At 42.2% G+C, this 16,098-nt stretch overlaps 1 protein-coding gene and 2 pseudogenes across 2 annotated transcripts in view; 1 reads left to right on the top strand and 2 right to left on the bottom strand.

Moving 5' to 3' along the window:
* Positions 1-783, bottom strand: part of LOC111551970 (arf-GAP with GTPase, ANK repeat and PH domain-containing protein 11) — a 52,554-nt gene extending 51,771 nt beyond the window's left edge. Inside the window, 1 exon segment of the mRNA XM_023226052.2 lies at positions 501-783. The gene's annotated coding sequence lies outside the window, so the exon portion shown is untranslated.
* A 2,194-nt stretch (positions 784-2,977) lies between these two features.
* LOC111551971 lies at positions 2,978-13,863 on the top strand (annotated as a pseudogene). Its single transcript, XR_002734517.2, has 7 exons — positions 2,978-3,360; positions 4,395-4,531; positions 4,620-4,757; positions 5,196-5,276; positions 6,167-6,290; positions 7,680-7,771; positions 12,206-13,863. The product of XR_002734517.2 is annotated as a glutamate dehydrogenase 1, mitochondrial-like (transcript).
* LOC111552009 lies at positions 13,715-13,819 on the bottom strand (annotated as a pseudogene).
* Positions 13,864-16,098: the final 2,235 nt, after the last annotated feature.

The following is a 16,098-nucleotide window of genomic DNA, read 5'->3' as shown; positions in this document are numbered from 1 at the left end:
AACACCGGCCGGGAGTTAGGAGGGCTGGGAACTAGGAACGCTGTGAAACTGAATAGCTGTGTGATTTCAGAGATTATGTCGCTTCTCTATTTTAGTTCCGAACTTGTACTAATATTTCTCTCCCTTTTGCTCTTGGTGGGAAAAGCACAATTTGGGGTCAACAGATTCGGCTCAGGTCTAAGTCGCCTGCCGGCACCACGTCGCCAGGAAATGACGTCTCCCGGACACCTTCCCTCCCAGTCCGGGCTCTCTGCAGGGATTCATGCCGTCACTCTCCCAAGGACTCCCGGGGCACACCTCCGGCAGATGCTAAATATTCTGCTCCTCGGGACCAAAGATGACCCGGGGGATCAGGGGAGGACCTTCCCACGCGCAAGACTCGCGATCTTCCCAGTGCCCCAGAGCCAGGGACCCCACCGCCGCCTGCCCCAGAGCCAGGGACCCCACCGCCGCCTACCCCAGCCCACCGCCGCCTACCCCAGCCCGCCGGACCACCGAACCTGCTCACGACTACGACTCCTCAGGTGAACTTGGACACTGCCGGAAACGGAAATTCACAGTGGCGCCGACTCGGCGGAGGGAAACAAGAAGACAGAAAAAAGAGACCGGCGCCTGGAGAACGTTCAGGGGAAAGCTGGGAGGAAGACTCCCCAACAGCTGAGTGCGGGCGGCGGCGCCGTCTGCGCAGTGCGTTCCGCCGGGTCCGCGTGCCTGCTGATTCCACCACACCCTGCTCTGGGAATCCGCTGTCTCAATTCCCGCGGTAGCACTCCTTAGGTGGGTACACCTGGCTCGCCCGAGTCCTCGCTGAAGGGCAGGGCAGCTGTGCGACCTGGCGCGGGTCACTTGGTGCCGTGCAAAAAGCCAGAAGGAGACTCATTTAGCAATGAGCTCTGAGTGTGGTCTCTTGTTCTCTTTTTTTTTTTTTTTTTTGAGACAGAGTCTCACTGGATCACCCAGGCTGGACTGCAATGGCGCGATTTCGGCTCACCACAACCTCTGCCTCGATTCTCCTGCCTCAGACTCCCAAGTAGGTGGGATTACAGGCGCCTGCCATTAGCCCGGCTAATTTTTTTGTATTTTTAGTAGAGTTGGGGTTTCACCATGTTGGCCAGGCTGGTCTCAGGTGATCCACCCTCCTCGACCTCCCAAAGCGCTGGGATTACAAGCGCGAGTCACCGCGCCCAGCCGGTCTCTTGTTCTGTTTAAGAAAGACACTACATTGAGTAGTGCAAACCAGTGGGCATTATGTTGTTATTTGTAGCTCATTCTCAGTGCTAAAGAGAAAGTCTTGTGAAGCACGGCCCCCTGGAACTATACTGGTACGCAATTTTCCTTCTTTAAGTGATAAGCAATCTAAAATCAAGGCCTACGGGAAGGACGCAATTGTTTTTGTTACTCATTTCTAGATGTGAACTGGAACGTGCCGCCCTTTTTCTCCTAGCCCCACCTAGAAGTGCAGTGTTGGTGGGAGAATGTATTCTTCTTTGGGCTTTCAGGACCATTATGTATGCTGGGGAGCCTGGCAGTTGGCGCCAGGCCTGACCCCTGACAGTATTTCCTTCAGCTCCAGTATTTGCATTCTCACTGTTGAAAAGCATTTGGCACTCAGTTTGCATTTCTGTATTCATAAGTGTTAATTATTCACGAAAACAAACTGTGGGAAAACTAATTTTATAAATCACTTTACTAGATTGCGTTTTCCTTCCTTGCTTTCATCCTTTTTGTTGGTAATTATACAAATAATATAATTCTAAGTTCTCTGTGTAAAAATATTTGAACAATGCAGATAAAGAACAGATCACTTTTTAATTCAGCCAGCTGGAACGTTAGGGATATGTTGGGAGTTAGGGGTTTGGTGTGAAGTAAGGCATTGTATTTTGTTTACATGGATAGCAAATTGCTTCAACAAGTTTATTGAATATTTCATACTTTTGCCACTGACTTAAATTTTTATTTGGATTTTCATTTTATATTGATTGCCTGTATAAAATAAGGCTGTAGTTTCTCCTGCTCCACTGGTGAGTTTACTCTGCAGTGTTCTGGTGGCCGGGTTTATAGTATATTTGATGCCTTCGAAGGGAAGCCCTCCTGAGCCCCATTGTTCTTTTTTTTAATTACACCTGTTTCTGAACAAGAATATATGCACATCTTCAATTGAAAAAGGACAGAAAGATGGGTGGTGAAGACTGCTAACCTCATCTCCACTTTGCAGAGCTAACCGCCGCTACCAAAGATACTCTGCTCACACAGAAGCACAGGACTCTCATCCACACATACCTTTCTAAAAATACTTCACTAAATAGTTTCATTAGTCTACTCTTAGATGAACTTGGATATCATGTTATATTAAGTATCAAGTTATATTAAAAACTTCCTTTTTAAATAGTGGCAGAAGACAACGTTGAGTCTTCCCATCCAAGAAAAGTATAAAGCCTCTTCCTGTCTCAGGCTCTGTTTTGGTGACATGCTCAAGTCTTACAGTAGATTTTAAGACACTCATGAATGGGATGTGTATGTGCCTTGATTTAGTAGAGCTTAAATACTTGTTGAAGGAATGATAGCTTTAGGCTGAACTAGCTCTACTTTTGTGATGTTATTTGTACTTACTTTATGTTCAATCCCTACACTGTTTTTTTCCATCAGAAAATATAGTCTACTTTGCCGAGCATGGTGCCTCATGCCTGTAATCCCAGCACTTTGGGAGGCCGAGGTGGGTGGATCACCTGAGGTTGGGAGTTTGAGACCAGCCTGAGCAACATGGAGAAACCCTGTCTCTACTAAAACTGTAAAATTAGCCGAGCGTGGTGGCACGTGCCTGCAATCCCAGCTACTCAGGAGGCTGAAGCAGGAGAATTGCTTGAACCTGGGAGGCAGAGGTTGCGGTGAGCCGAGATCACACCATTGCACTCCAGCCTGGGCAACAAGAGTGAAACTCTGTCCCAAAAAAAAAAAAAAAAGAAAATATAGTCCACTTTATTATATTTTCTAGGAACAGAAAGCTGAAAAAGTGAGTGTTGTCTCTATTGGTAAAAGTGTACCTTAAATACATTCATACACACACACACTCACACTCCTAATTAGCATTAAATGAGAATGTGCTTTGACTGTAATTCATTATATTTGTTCAACAGAGAAATTGGACTTGACATTTCATTCTTTCAATTACTCCCTCTTACAGGATATTAATGGACATGCCTATGTTACTGGTAAACCCATCAGCCAAGGGGGAATCGATGGACGCATCTCTGCTACTGGCCGTGGTGTGTTCCATGGGATTGAAAACTTCATCAATGAAGCTTCTTAATGAGCATTTTAGGAATGACACCAGGGTTTGGAGATCAAATATTTGTTGTTAAGGTAAAAAAAAAAAAAAAAAAAAAAGTTTCTTTAATAACTGATAGACATTAAGTAAAGGTTTTAAGGTTTTTAGAATTGTAATTTTAAAACTCAGTTATCTCACATCTCTTAAATTTTAGAGTGGTGGTTTCCAGAGTAATAGATCTTTTGTTTTTTGAACCTTGCTATGATTCATGTAACTAGAACTGATTTAAGTATCTCTCAAGTAGATGTGAAACTATTACCAACTATCACCAAATTCAACCAAAATATTGGTCAGTATTCAAACTTGAAATTGTATCTAGAAGGGCAAGTCTCTTAACATAACTCTCTTAAGTTTTGTAAGTATATAAAAAGGTTTACACATTGATCCAAATTTGTTTCATGTGTTAACATGTATTTTACTTAGGAGAATCTTAATTAAGTTGAAATAACTTTACAACAGAAGTTGTAGCTGGGCATGGTGGCTCATGCCTGTAATTCCAGCATTTTGGGAGGCTAAGGCGAGTGGATCACTTGAGGCCAGGCGTTTGAGACCAGCCTGGCCAACGTGGTAAAATGCCATCTCTACTAAAAATAGAAAAATTAGCCAGGCATGATGGCGGCGCCTGTAATCCCAGCTACTTGGGAGGCTAAGGCAGGAGAATCACTTGAACCCGGGAGGCAGAGGCTGCAGTGAGCCGAAATTGTACCATTGCACTCCAGCCTGGGCAACAGAGTCAGACTCTGACTAATTTTTGTATTTTTAATAGAGACGGGGTTTCACCGTGTTGGCTGTGGCTGGTCTCGAACACCTGATCTCAAGTGGTTCACCTGCCTCAGCCTCCCAAAGTGCTGGAATTACAAGCATGAGCTACCATGCCCGATCATCACATTCTTAAACAGAGCATTTTATTATTGAAGAGAAACCAGTTAGTACATTGTTTCTTTTGGCAAAAGAATTTTGAGAATTGCTTCTAAATGAACAGAGTGTGGATTTACATTGGTCAAAATATGACTCTTGCTGTCTATACCAGGACTTTAATTTTTGTGTCATGGATAATTGTTCTTCACAGGGATTTGGTAATGTGGGCCTACACTCTATGAGATATTTACATCGTTTTGGTGCTAAATGTATTGCTGTTGTGAGTCTGATGAGAGTATATGGAATCCAGATGGTATTGACCCAAAGGAACTGGAAGACTTCAAATTGGTATTACTACATTTTTATGGCATAGACACTAAATATAAATATTTAAACTCTGGTGCAGCTATTAATTGTGATTTTCAATCAATGGCAGCAACATGGGTCCATTCTGGGCTTCCCCAAGGCAAAGCCCTACGAAGGAAGCATCTTGGAGGCCAACTGTGACATACTGATCCCAGCTGCCAGTGAGAAGCAGTTGACCAAATCCAACGCGCCCAGAGTCAAAGCCAAGGTGACAACATTATAGAAACCGGAACCAACATTATGAATGTGAATGACATCGGGGGTCATAGAAGAGTCTGATTGAGTTTTCTCTTTCTTTTTAGCAGCTTTATTGGCATATATTGTACATACCATACATTTCCCCCATTTAAAGTAAATAATTTAATGGCTTTTACCTCCCTGCACAGAGTTATACAACCATTACCAAAAAAAAACGCATCTGCCTGACACTCCTGTTAAAAAAAAAAAAAACCCTAGATAAACAGAAAAGTGAAAGGTAGTTTTATACACTTTGCAGAACAAAATAACGTCTATTAATTTAATTTTAACTGAAACTGTGCTTCCCCCCACATATGAACACACGTTCGTTTATGCACATCTCTTGCCCTCAGTGGAGGGGATTTGACGGTGTTGTTGGCATTTCTCTATGTTCCTGACTCTCTTGCAGATCATTGCTGAAGGTGCCAATGGGCCAACAACTCCAGAAGCGGACAAGATCTTCCTGGAGAGAAACATTATGGTTATTCCAGTAGGTCATCTATATTGATTAGGTTTTATATGTACTTAGAATCATAATTGTCTTTTGCAAGGAATTTGGGGGAAGAGAGGAATTATTAGTCTCCCAAGCTCTAGTGAATTCATCTTTATTTCACTTTTGAGTAAATATACTAGAAGCATGGTTAATTCTAAGCCTGTCACTTTTCACTGTGATCTAAACATTTATTCCAGTTTCAGGCTCTTTACTGAATGTCTTTAGCCTTCTAAGAGTCTGGTTATATAAGTGTATATACTGTGTTAGAAACACTATTCTAACTTAAGCTCTAAGATTTTCTGTATGATTCCTAACCTTATGCATTTCAAGTGCCCCTTCCGGCTTTACTCAGAAAACTAATATGAGGCACACATGCTCAGGTTTTTTAGCAGGTAAGCGTGAGTCTACACCAAAAAGTTATTAGAAATTAGTGTGGGCTTGGAATGCATTTTAAAGAACCCCCTTTGCTGAAAGCACTTAAGACATTTAATGTAACTGAAATGGGCTACCCTTAGGTAATAGGAGAAAGAATCCTGTCTTCTGAGAGGCCCTGTGGACGGACCAATCCAATTGGTTGGTGGGCAAGCCATTTAGTCTGAGAACTTCTGGTAGAGAAGAGGCTCTAACCAAAGATTATTAACATTCATTGATTAATAAGCCAAAAAATGATTTTTTTTTTCCCTAAATAGAAAAAGCGTTAGATGGAATTGGGCGAGCTGGGGAGGAGTGTTAAATTAAGTGTGAAATTCCTGATACTAGCTAAAATATATTTGTGATATTTGAAGTTCTGTCTACCTTGGTATTGAACCTAAGGTCTTAGGTTCATTTTAAGCTTTTACTAAAACCATCATCTTCTAATTTCTTTGGTGTCTTATTTTTGTGTATAGGATCTCTACCTGAATGCTTGAGGAGTGACAGTATCTTACTTTGAGTGGCTGAAGAATCTAAATCATGTCAGCTATGGCCATTTGACCTTCAAATATGAAAGGGATTCTAACTACCACTTGCTCAGTGAGTGTCAATAATCTTGTTCACCCAAACTCATCTTTTGAGCCAACCAAAAGGCTGTAAAAAGATCCACTTAAGAGAACTTATCCCTTTGGGAAAGAATTGAGTCTCAGAAAAGAAAATAATATTTTGTCTCATGAAACTTAGACCAAAAATGCACAATGTCTTTCTGGATATTAACTCTCCCATATACTTATATCCAGATTTTTATTCTGTGATGTAATGTTCGCAGAATATAGTCTACAAATTAATTTTTTTTTTTCTCTTTTTGAGACAGAGTCTCACTCTGTCGTCCAGGCTGGAGTGCAGTGGTGCGAACTCAGCTTACTGCAGCCTCCACCTCCCAGGTTCAAGCAATTCTCCTGCCTCAGCCTCCCAAGTAGCTGGGACTATAGGCATATGCTGCCATAGCTGGCTAATTTTTGTATTTTTAGTAGAGATGGGGTTTCACCATGTTGGTCAGGATTGTCTTGATCTCCTGACCTCGTGATCCACCTGCCTCAACCTCCCAAAGTGCTGGGATTATAGGCATGAGCCACCACGCCCAGCCAATAGTATTTATTTAAGTGTGATTTTAAAACCCCACTGCCAATACTCATTTCTGTCTCTGGTTGCCTATCTAGTGTCACGAATTGTTTTTGAGACTCCTGATGAGAATACTTGTTTTTCTTTGACTAGAGTAAGCTCCACAGTTAAGAGTAGAATTTCTCATCAAGCTGAAATGAGACCAAGACCTCCTGCTGAGCTTCTCTCCTCAGCCCACTGTGAGAATCTGGGTGAAGTGTTCCATCTGTTTCCTTTTCTTTTTCCCCCAGCATTTTCTTTTTAATAGAGCCAAGGAAAAACCCTGGTAATGGGTGTTATGGAAACACAGCAGTGACCTAAATCCACATTTATATAGGAAATTGACAATAATGTGTTTTATTCCTTTTTGACAGAGTTTTTTTTTTTTGAGACAGAGTTTCATTCTTGTTGTCCAGGCTGGAGTGCAATGGCACAATCTCAGCTCGCTACAACCTCTGCCTCCCTGGTTCAAGTGATTCTCCTGCCTCAGCCTCCTAAGTAGCTGGGATTACAGGCAGGCATCACCATGCCCAGCTAATTTTGTGTTTTTAGTAGAGGCAGCATTTCACCATGTTGGTCAGACTGGTCTCGAACTCCTGACCTCAAGTGATCCACCCGCCTCAGCCTCCCAAAGTGCTGGGATTACAGGCGTTAGCCACCGTGCCTGGCCCTTCTTGACTGAGTTTTAAATGATTAACCCTTTTATGTCATTAGAACTCTCTGTATGTTTTTGGGTTACAGTTACTGTTTGGGACTACTTTTGATTCTACTTCATTTTTCTTTTCTGTTAGCAATATCTTGATATATCTCTTTTTTTTTTTTCTATAGTGTCTGTTCAAGACAGTTTAGAAAGAAAATTGGGAAAGCATCGTGGAACTGTTCCCATTGTACCCACAGGAGAGTTCCAAGACAGGATATCGGTGAGTGTACTCACCCCACAGTTGTACTTTACACATGCTCCCTGCTCTTTTGTTTAGACAGAGCTGGTTAGATGGATTTCATTTATGGCGTAGTCTTTGTAATTAGCTTGACAGTAAGTGTGTGATGTGTGTTTTTTACCTTCCCTTTTCATTACATTCTAAAACTGGAGTAAGAATCCTAATGACTACTAACAAATTTAAAATAAATAAATTTGGTATTTTTCACGCACATGTTTTAACAGTGAAGGATTATTATGTACTTTAATTATCTTAAGCTTCAGAGAAATAGGAAGAATTGAAAAGTAAGCATTAGACTGAACTATATGGGAGTCCAAGAGTTTGAGACCAACCTGGGGAACATAGCGAGTCCCCAGCTCTATAGAAAGAAAGCAAGAGGCCAGGCTCGGTGGCACACGCCTGTAATCCCAGCACTTTGGGAGGCCATGGCTGGCAGATCACAAAGTCAAGAGATAGAGAGCATCCTGGCCAACATGGTGAAACCCGTCTCTACTAAAAATATAAAAATTAGCAGGGTGTGTTGTCACTCACCTGTAGTCTCAGCTACTCGGGAGGCTGAGGCAGGAGAATCACTTGAACTTGGGAGGTAGAGGTTGCAGTTAGCCAAGACTGTGTCACTGCACTCTAGCCTGGGCCACAAAGAAAGACTGTGCACCCCTCCTCCACAAAAAGAAAAGAAAGGAGGGAGGGAGGAAAAAGGGAGGGAGAGATGGAGGAAGGAAAACTTCTTTACCAGTAAATGATGGAAGACATGAAAAACAAAAGTCCATAGCACATAAACCTGGGGAAAAAATTTATCCTCATTGTTAGAGAAATACAAATTTAAAAAGGGTTTTTTTTAATGTATTAACAAAAACAATGAATGTATCTTATGTTCACCATGTATATGGTGAAAACAGTTGTACCTTTATTGTAGTGACAGTGCACATTGGTGCAGCTCTTTGGAAAATGTGAAGTTATTAAAGTGTTCCTGCCCTTTGGTGCTATGATAATGTCCCCTCTGGGAATTTATCCTAAGAAAATAATTCAAAAGAGTAGGAACCACTCCATGCACAATGATGTTATTGAAACTATGTGTAGGCCAGATGCAGTGGCTCATGCCTCTAATCCCAGCACTTTGGGAGACCAAGGCAGGTGGATCACCTGAGGTCAGGAGTTCAAGACCAGCCTGGCCAACATGGTGAAACTCCGTCTCTACTAAAAATACAAAACTAGCTGGGAATGGTGGCGCATGTAGTCCCAGCTGCTTGGAAGACTGAGGCAGGAGAATTGTTTGAACCTAGGAGGCGGAGGTTGCAGTGAGCCAAGATAGTCCCGTTGCACTCCAGCCCGGGCAACAAGAATGAAACTCCATCTCAAAAAAAAAAAAAAAGAATCTATGTGTAGACAGTTTTTAAATTTGGTTTCATTTAAAGTCCAGGGGCAGGAAAATGGCTGAGTTATATCTTATAATACATCTTCTTAGGAAATATTCAGTCATAGTTTAAGAATATATTGCAATATATATTGCAAGTTATATCCTATGAAATATTCAGTAATGGAAAATGGTTCTGAGACTATATTGCAACACGGGAAGAAGTTAAAGGTTTTGTTTAAAAGAAAGAAAGAATGCTTTAGCTATTCTAGGTACTAACTGTTCCCCTCAGTAAACCTTCCTTTTTCCTAGAGTGATGTCTTTGTTCTGGTCCTTCTATCTGGAATGCCCAGATCCCATCCCTGCTTAAGTGTCACTGCAGTTCTGTGGCTCTCTCTGAAAGTCTCCTGTGTGCCACTGTTTCGTATATAACATCCATCCCAAGTGGCTAGTAGTGCATTGGAAGGGCTTGTGCTCTCTCCTACATCAGCAGTTTTCCCTCCTCTGAGTCATTCCCCTCAGCTTACCAAATGCTGTTTTTAAAAATGTACAAATCTTAATCCCACTTCCCCTTCCAGTACTGCCATTTGTTTCCTGTACAGCAAACCTCCTTGGAAGAGTTATATGTACTTGGCCTCCAATTCTTCTTTACTTGAACCTATTCCACCAAGACTATTCTTGTGAAGACAGCCAGTGACACCAGCATTGCCAAATACAATAGCTATTTTCAGTCCTCATCTTGCTTACCTATCAGCAGTTCTTGTCACAAATGACACTCCCACCTTGAAACATGTTCTTCTCTTAGCTTCCAGGATACCACATTCTCCTGGTTTTCTTCCTACCTCACTGAACATTTCTTCTCAGTTGCCTGTTGCTGGTATCTCTTCAACTCTCCACTCTCCTAACATTGGAAGGCCTGAGTCCCTAAACAACTTCTCTATCTAGATTGAAAACTTCAGTGATCCACTTAACCTCGTGGTTTTAAGTCTATGTATATACAACTCTCTTCCCACTAGAATATAAAGTTTATGAGAACAGAATTTTGATTTTATTCTCTAGGGTCCCCTAGTACCTGGAAGAGTATGTAATCAATAAGTGTCCAAACTACATCAGTGACCCATTTTAAGTTGTTATTGGGCATATGTGTTTTGTGGCTCTGTATGTCACCTTAAAAGTGGTAGTGAGTTAATTGTCCTTAATTTTTTAGAAAGCATTCCAAGAAACAAATTGGGAAAGAGAGAAGCTGACTTGATGGTGGAGGCCCTGAGTCATACACAATGGAGCGTTCTACCAGGGTATGTGTGCAGATGCTGTTTGCCTTCCTGCTAGTCACATGAAGTGCAACTCAACCGTGTTATCTCAGCCGCCAGACTGTGTGTGCTGGTAGAAAATGGCAGTCTGGGCCGGGCAAGGTGGCTGACACCTGTAATCCCAGCACTTTGGGAGGCCAAGGTGGGCGGATCTCAAGGTCAGGAGATCGAGTCCATCCTGGCTGACATGGTGAAACCTCATTTCTACTAAAAATACAAAAAATTAGCCGGGCGTAGTGGCGGGCGCCTGTGGTCCCACCTACTCGGGAGGCTGAGGCAGGAGAATTGCTTGAACCTGGGAGGCGGAGCTTGCAGTAAGCCGAGATTGCGCCACTGCACTCCAGCCTGGGCAGCACAGCAAGATTCCCTCTCAAAAAATAAAAAAGAAAATAGCAGTCTGTTCAATGCTCCTCATTTGTGTGTAGCAAAACACGTGTTTTTTCAGTCTCAGATGATGAGCAATTTTTTTAGAGTCTTCATATATGTTTATGAGGCTTTGGAGAGAAATAATAAGGCTGAATTAGGAGGTAATGATGTTGGCAGCTAGCCCAATATCGAGTAGTTAGCCCAATTGGGTTGTAGCTCAGTGCGCCACTATGTTATAGCTACAGGAGGCTATCTTACTGTAGAATTTGGTATAGGCAAAAGTTACTTTGACTGCTTGATCCCTACTTTAAGACCTCAACCACAGTTTGAGTCCCGTTTTCCTAATTTCTTCTTGGGTTTAGATTCTATCTGCTTGGATTTATGATGAAACAGCATAACAAATATTGATGGAGAAGGTGGTGCTTAGTGCTGTTGTTTTTCTTGTTAATTTTTGATTGAGATAGGGTTTATGTGGTATGAATTCATCTTTTTAAAGTATACAATTTGGCATCCTTTATTATATATACTAGCCATCACCACTGTAGAATTCCAGAACATTTTCTTCACCCTCTTCTTTTTTTGTTTTTTTTGAGACGGAGGCTTACCCTGTTGCCCAGGCTAGAGTGCAGTGGCGCAAATTCAGCTCACTGTAACCTCCGCCTCCCGAGTTCGAGCAATTCTTGTCCCTCAGCCTCCCAAGTAACTGGGATTACCAGTGTGAGCCAACACGCCCAACTAATTTTTGGTTTTGTTTTCCTTTGTTTTTTGAGATGGAGTCTCACTCTGTCGCCCACCTGGAGTGGTGCAATGGTGCGATCTCGGCTCACTGCAACCACCGCCTCTTGGGTTCAAGCAATTCTCCTGCCTCAGCCTGCGGAGTAGCTGGGATTACAGGCATCCACCCCAACGCCTGGCTAATTTTTTTGTATTTTTAGTAGAGATGTGGTTTCACCATGTTGGTCAGGCTGGTCTTGAACTCCTGACCTCAAGTGATCCACCAGCCTCGGCCTCCCAAAGTGCTGGGATTACAGGTGTGAGCCACCGTGCCTGGCCTAATTTTTATATTTTTAGGAGAGATGTGGTTTCACCATGTTGGTGAGTCTGGTCTTGAACTCCTGACTTCAAGTGGTCTGCCCACCTCGGCCTCCCAAAGTGCTGGGATTACAGGCATGAGCCACCACGCCCAGCCACCCCATTGTTAAGTCCAGAGAATTAGGCCTTGCTGCCTAGAGGTTCTGCTGCTACAGTGGTTTGTCTTTGGCTGCCCAAGTCCTGCCTTGAAACACTGAGAAGGTAACTTGGACCAAGCCTGTCTGGGCCTTGTGTGTTTTTGGCCTGGTCCCTTGAGTCAGGATCATCTTCAGTGCATTTTCTCTTTCTTTTCAGCAAATTATGCGCACAGCCATGAGGTATAACCTGGGATTGGACCTGAGAACAGCTGCCTATGTCAATGCCATTGAGAAAGTCTTCAAAGTGTACAATGAAGCTGGTGTGACCTTCACATAGATGGATCGTGGCTGACTTCCTCACTACCCTCTTCACCTGTAACTTCTGCAGACCTATCACAAGTTTACATGTAACCACAGAAATCCCTTTCTCTCCTGACTCAGTAATAATGGATACCATTCTCAACAAGTCAATGCAAATCAGCCCCGAAGGAGAAAGAAATTAAGGTTAGGGGATCATGTACAAGCTGAGTGTGAAAGTAGAAATCACCTACACCAGAGAGCCATTTTGGTATTTTGCCTTTAAATAAAAAGTCTCCTCCATCTGGCTGTGCAGCCTTGCTCTGTGGCTTTTCGCAAAACAATCAGTGCTATTGCTGGGGAAGGGACAGTCAAGAGCAGTCAGTTGCTTGCTTATTTTGCTCTGGACGAGTCTGGGACACGCTGTAACTTTAACACATTTAAGAAGTAGGTGTGTGGCCTTTTCAGAAGGTGGCATGGTCCTCAAGTGAGTTCTTAGTATTTTATATCAGCAAAATAACTCAATTTTGCAGGTTGCAGACAAATATAAAAGCTGTTTCTGTTTATGAATTCTATTCTTTTAGAATAAAATAAGTATATGCTGCTGTAATAAAATTGTCTTTAATCACTTAACAGGCCTAACCTTGACTCAAACAGTGAATGCCTATAAAAATAATAAATGAAAAAAACTAGTATCATAAAACAGTGTCATTTATAGCTTATCAGTCATGTATTATTGTCCAGCAAACATTAAAAGCCTTGTAGATAATTAAGTTTTCTTCATACCTGCAAAATGGTGGAGGCTATTTTGGTTAAAACTGTCAGAATTTGCTAACTGTAATTGACACATAGTCCAAAAAATGCAGTGACCTTTTTATCATGTTACTAATTGTTCTCTTTGGAAGATCCATGGTTGACTAATTAAACGGTAATTCAAGTAGAGTGTCCAAGAAAAAAAACCACCTGGGCTCTCTGTTTGGAGTCTGGCTGGCTCTGAGCATTGCCAATGGCCCCTACTCACCTGACTTTGTGTCCTCTCCTTTTAGAGGCTTTCCATTCTGCACCCAACTTCGCTAACAGTGGGCTGAAAACAACCTTGGGTTGAGTGTTTCGTTTGGGAGTTATTTGGCCAGGGCCTTTTGAACAGTAGTGTCCCCATGAAGTGCTAAATAATGTTATGTGTAAGAATGAGCTTTTTTTTTTCTTTTAACTGTAACACCCTTGAGAAATTTCTAACTACTTTGTAACTGCATGGCTTAACCAGGTGATAAAAGCAAGTATTAAAAGTCTACGTTTTCCAAAACTTATGTTTCTTTTCTGTGTTTTTACATGTGGTAGTTTCTCTTTTCATAAGTTATAACACTGCAATTGGATTTCTGAAATGTTTATAGCGACTACCCATATAATATTTCCTTCCACTTTATTGTGAGCTGCCCAGATTTTATTCTTGAATTTTTTTTTCCCAGCGCTCTACATGTTCCGAGAAACTTCCCTAGTAACGAACTATAGAAATGATCCCTGAAAGCATAGTCTTTATTCTCGAATTATTTTGTATTTTATTAAATAATATCAACAACTGTTCTTGAGGAAGAGGCTCCGATGTTTAAAGCCGATATACTGAAGTAACTTTTAGTGCCGTTTTTCACTAAAGGGGATTTTATGTGGAATAATTTAGCCACAGAATGTAACAACTATTGAAGAGAGAATACTAACTGTAATCAGAACTGAATTCTAGATTTCATTCCACCGGTTACTTAACTGCCAATGTGAAGCCTGACTTTCATTTGGTCTTTGTGTTTCACAGTTCAGCCGCTTCATGCTCCTGGCATCGGGTCAGTCAGATAAACAGGCCCCTAGTATATGGGCATAGTGAGCCCTTCCCCAGCATCATGGAGTGTATCTGCACTCTAGGTGGGCTACTAAAATGTGTAAGGGGAAAAGTGATACAAAAACCAGTTCCAGAATGTTCGAATAATAGTGGGGCAGCAGATTCAAGTCATGTGAATGTGGGATAAGTCTTAGTGGTGGCCTTTGACTATATATTGGAAATACTGATTTTTTTTGTTAGTGGGGGTGGTTTTTGTTTTTTGAGACAGTGTCTTGCTCTGTCACCCAGGCTGGAGTGCAGTGGTACAGTCACGGCTCACTGCGTTCTCTACCTCCTGGGCTCAAGCAGTTATTCTGCCTCAGCCTCCTGAGTAGCTAGGACCACAGGTATGGGTACTACACCTGGCTAATTGCTTTTATTTTTTGTAGACACGAGGTCTCCGTATGTTGCCCAGGCTGGTCTCACACTCTTGAGCCCAAGTTATCTTCCCGCCTTGCCCTCCCAAAGTACTAGGGTTACCGGCATGCCTGGCCAATAGTAATTTTTTAAAGATTAATGTTGAGGAGTATTCTTGATAGTAATATTAAAAAACTAAATTGCCTGTGCTAGCTATATGAAGATGAGAGCATTAGTGTCAGTAATTTTGACTCCTGACTCCTGAATGTTTTAGTTTTTAAAAATCTAGTCAATTACTCTTTTTACCTTGACAGAAATTTTCTTTTTTTTTTGAGACGGAGTGTCGCTCTGTCACTGAGGCTGGAGTGCAGTGGCGTGATCTCGGCTCACTGAAACCTCCGCCCCCTGGGTTCAAGCAATTCTGCCACCTCAGCCTCCCAAGCACCTGGGACTGCAGGTACGTGCCACCACGCCCAACTAATTTTCTTGTATTTTTAGTAGACATGGGGTTTCACCATATTGACCAGGCCGGTCTCGAACTCCTGACCTCAGGTGATCCACCAACCTCAGCCTCCCAAAGTGCTGGGATTACAGGCGTGAGCCACTCTGCCGGCCTATTTACAGTTATTTTCAAAACTCACATATGATAATCAAGTTACTTCTGAAATAGCCATAGATGACTTATATAGCACCTGAAGAAGACTTAACTGTTGCTTTATGAGCCTCTACAGCAGAGTGTATTCTAATTACCCTGATTAAGGAGATGAAAAGTAAAGGCATGATTTTTCAGTGCTGCTTTCACCTTAACTAGTAGGATTGGTAATTCCTTTTTTATTTATTTTTCTTTTTTTTTTTTAATCTATGATTCTAGCCAAAGAACTGATTTACTTTTTTAAAAAAAAGCCTGGCATCTTAACTCACAAGCAAGTGAATTCCATATTCTCTAAACATCCCTGGCAGGCTTTCCCAGCCCTGCTGTTCAAAGCATGGCACATGAAGAAAACTACATCTGTGGGTCGGACGCAGTGGCGTGCGCCTGTAATCCCAGCACTTTGGGAGGCCAAGGTGGGCGGATCACCTGAGGTTGAGAGTTCGAGACCAGCCTGAACAACATGGAGAAACCCTGTCTCTACTAAAAAATATACAAAATTTGCTGGGCATGGTGGTGCATGCCTGTAATCCCAGCTACTCAGAAGGCTGAAGCAGGAGAATCGCTTGAACCCGAGAGGCGGAGGTTGCAGTGAGCTGAGATGGCGCCATTGCACTCCAGCCTGGGCAACAAGAGCGAAACTCCATCTCAAAAAAAAAAGAGAAAACTACATCTGTGGATATTGTACAAAAGATTGTTTTTATGATTTTTTAATTTTTTTTAACATAACTTATTGACTTGCGTTTGTATTTTTATCAAAACATACTTCATTTATGTATTTATTTTGAGATGAAATCTCAGTCTGTCACCCAGGCTGGAGTGCAGTGGCGCAATCTTGGCTCACTGCAACCTCCACCTCCCAGGTTCAAGCAATTCTGCCTCAACCTCCCGTGTAGCTGGGATTACAGGCATGCACCACCATGCCCAACTTTTTTTTTTT

The sequence above is a fragment of the Piliocolobus tephrosceles genome, chromosome 9, assembly GCF_002776525.5.
Source record: "Piliocolobus tephrosceles isolate RC106 chromosome 9, ASM277652v3, whole genome shotgun sequence".
Classification (NCBI taxonomy): Eukaryota; Metazoa; Chordata; class Mammalia; order Primates; family Cercopithecidae; genus Piliocolobus; species Piliocolobus tephrosceles.
The sequence above is the reverse complement of the archived record's forward strand: the minus strand, read 5'-3'. Positions and strand labels throughout refer to the sequence as shown.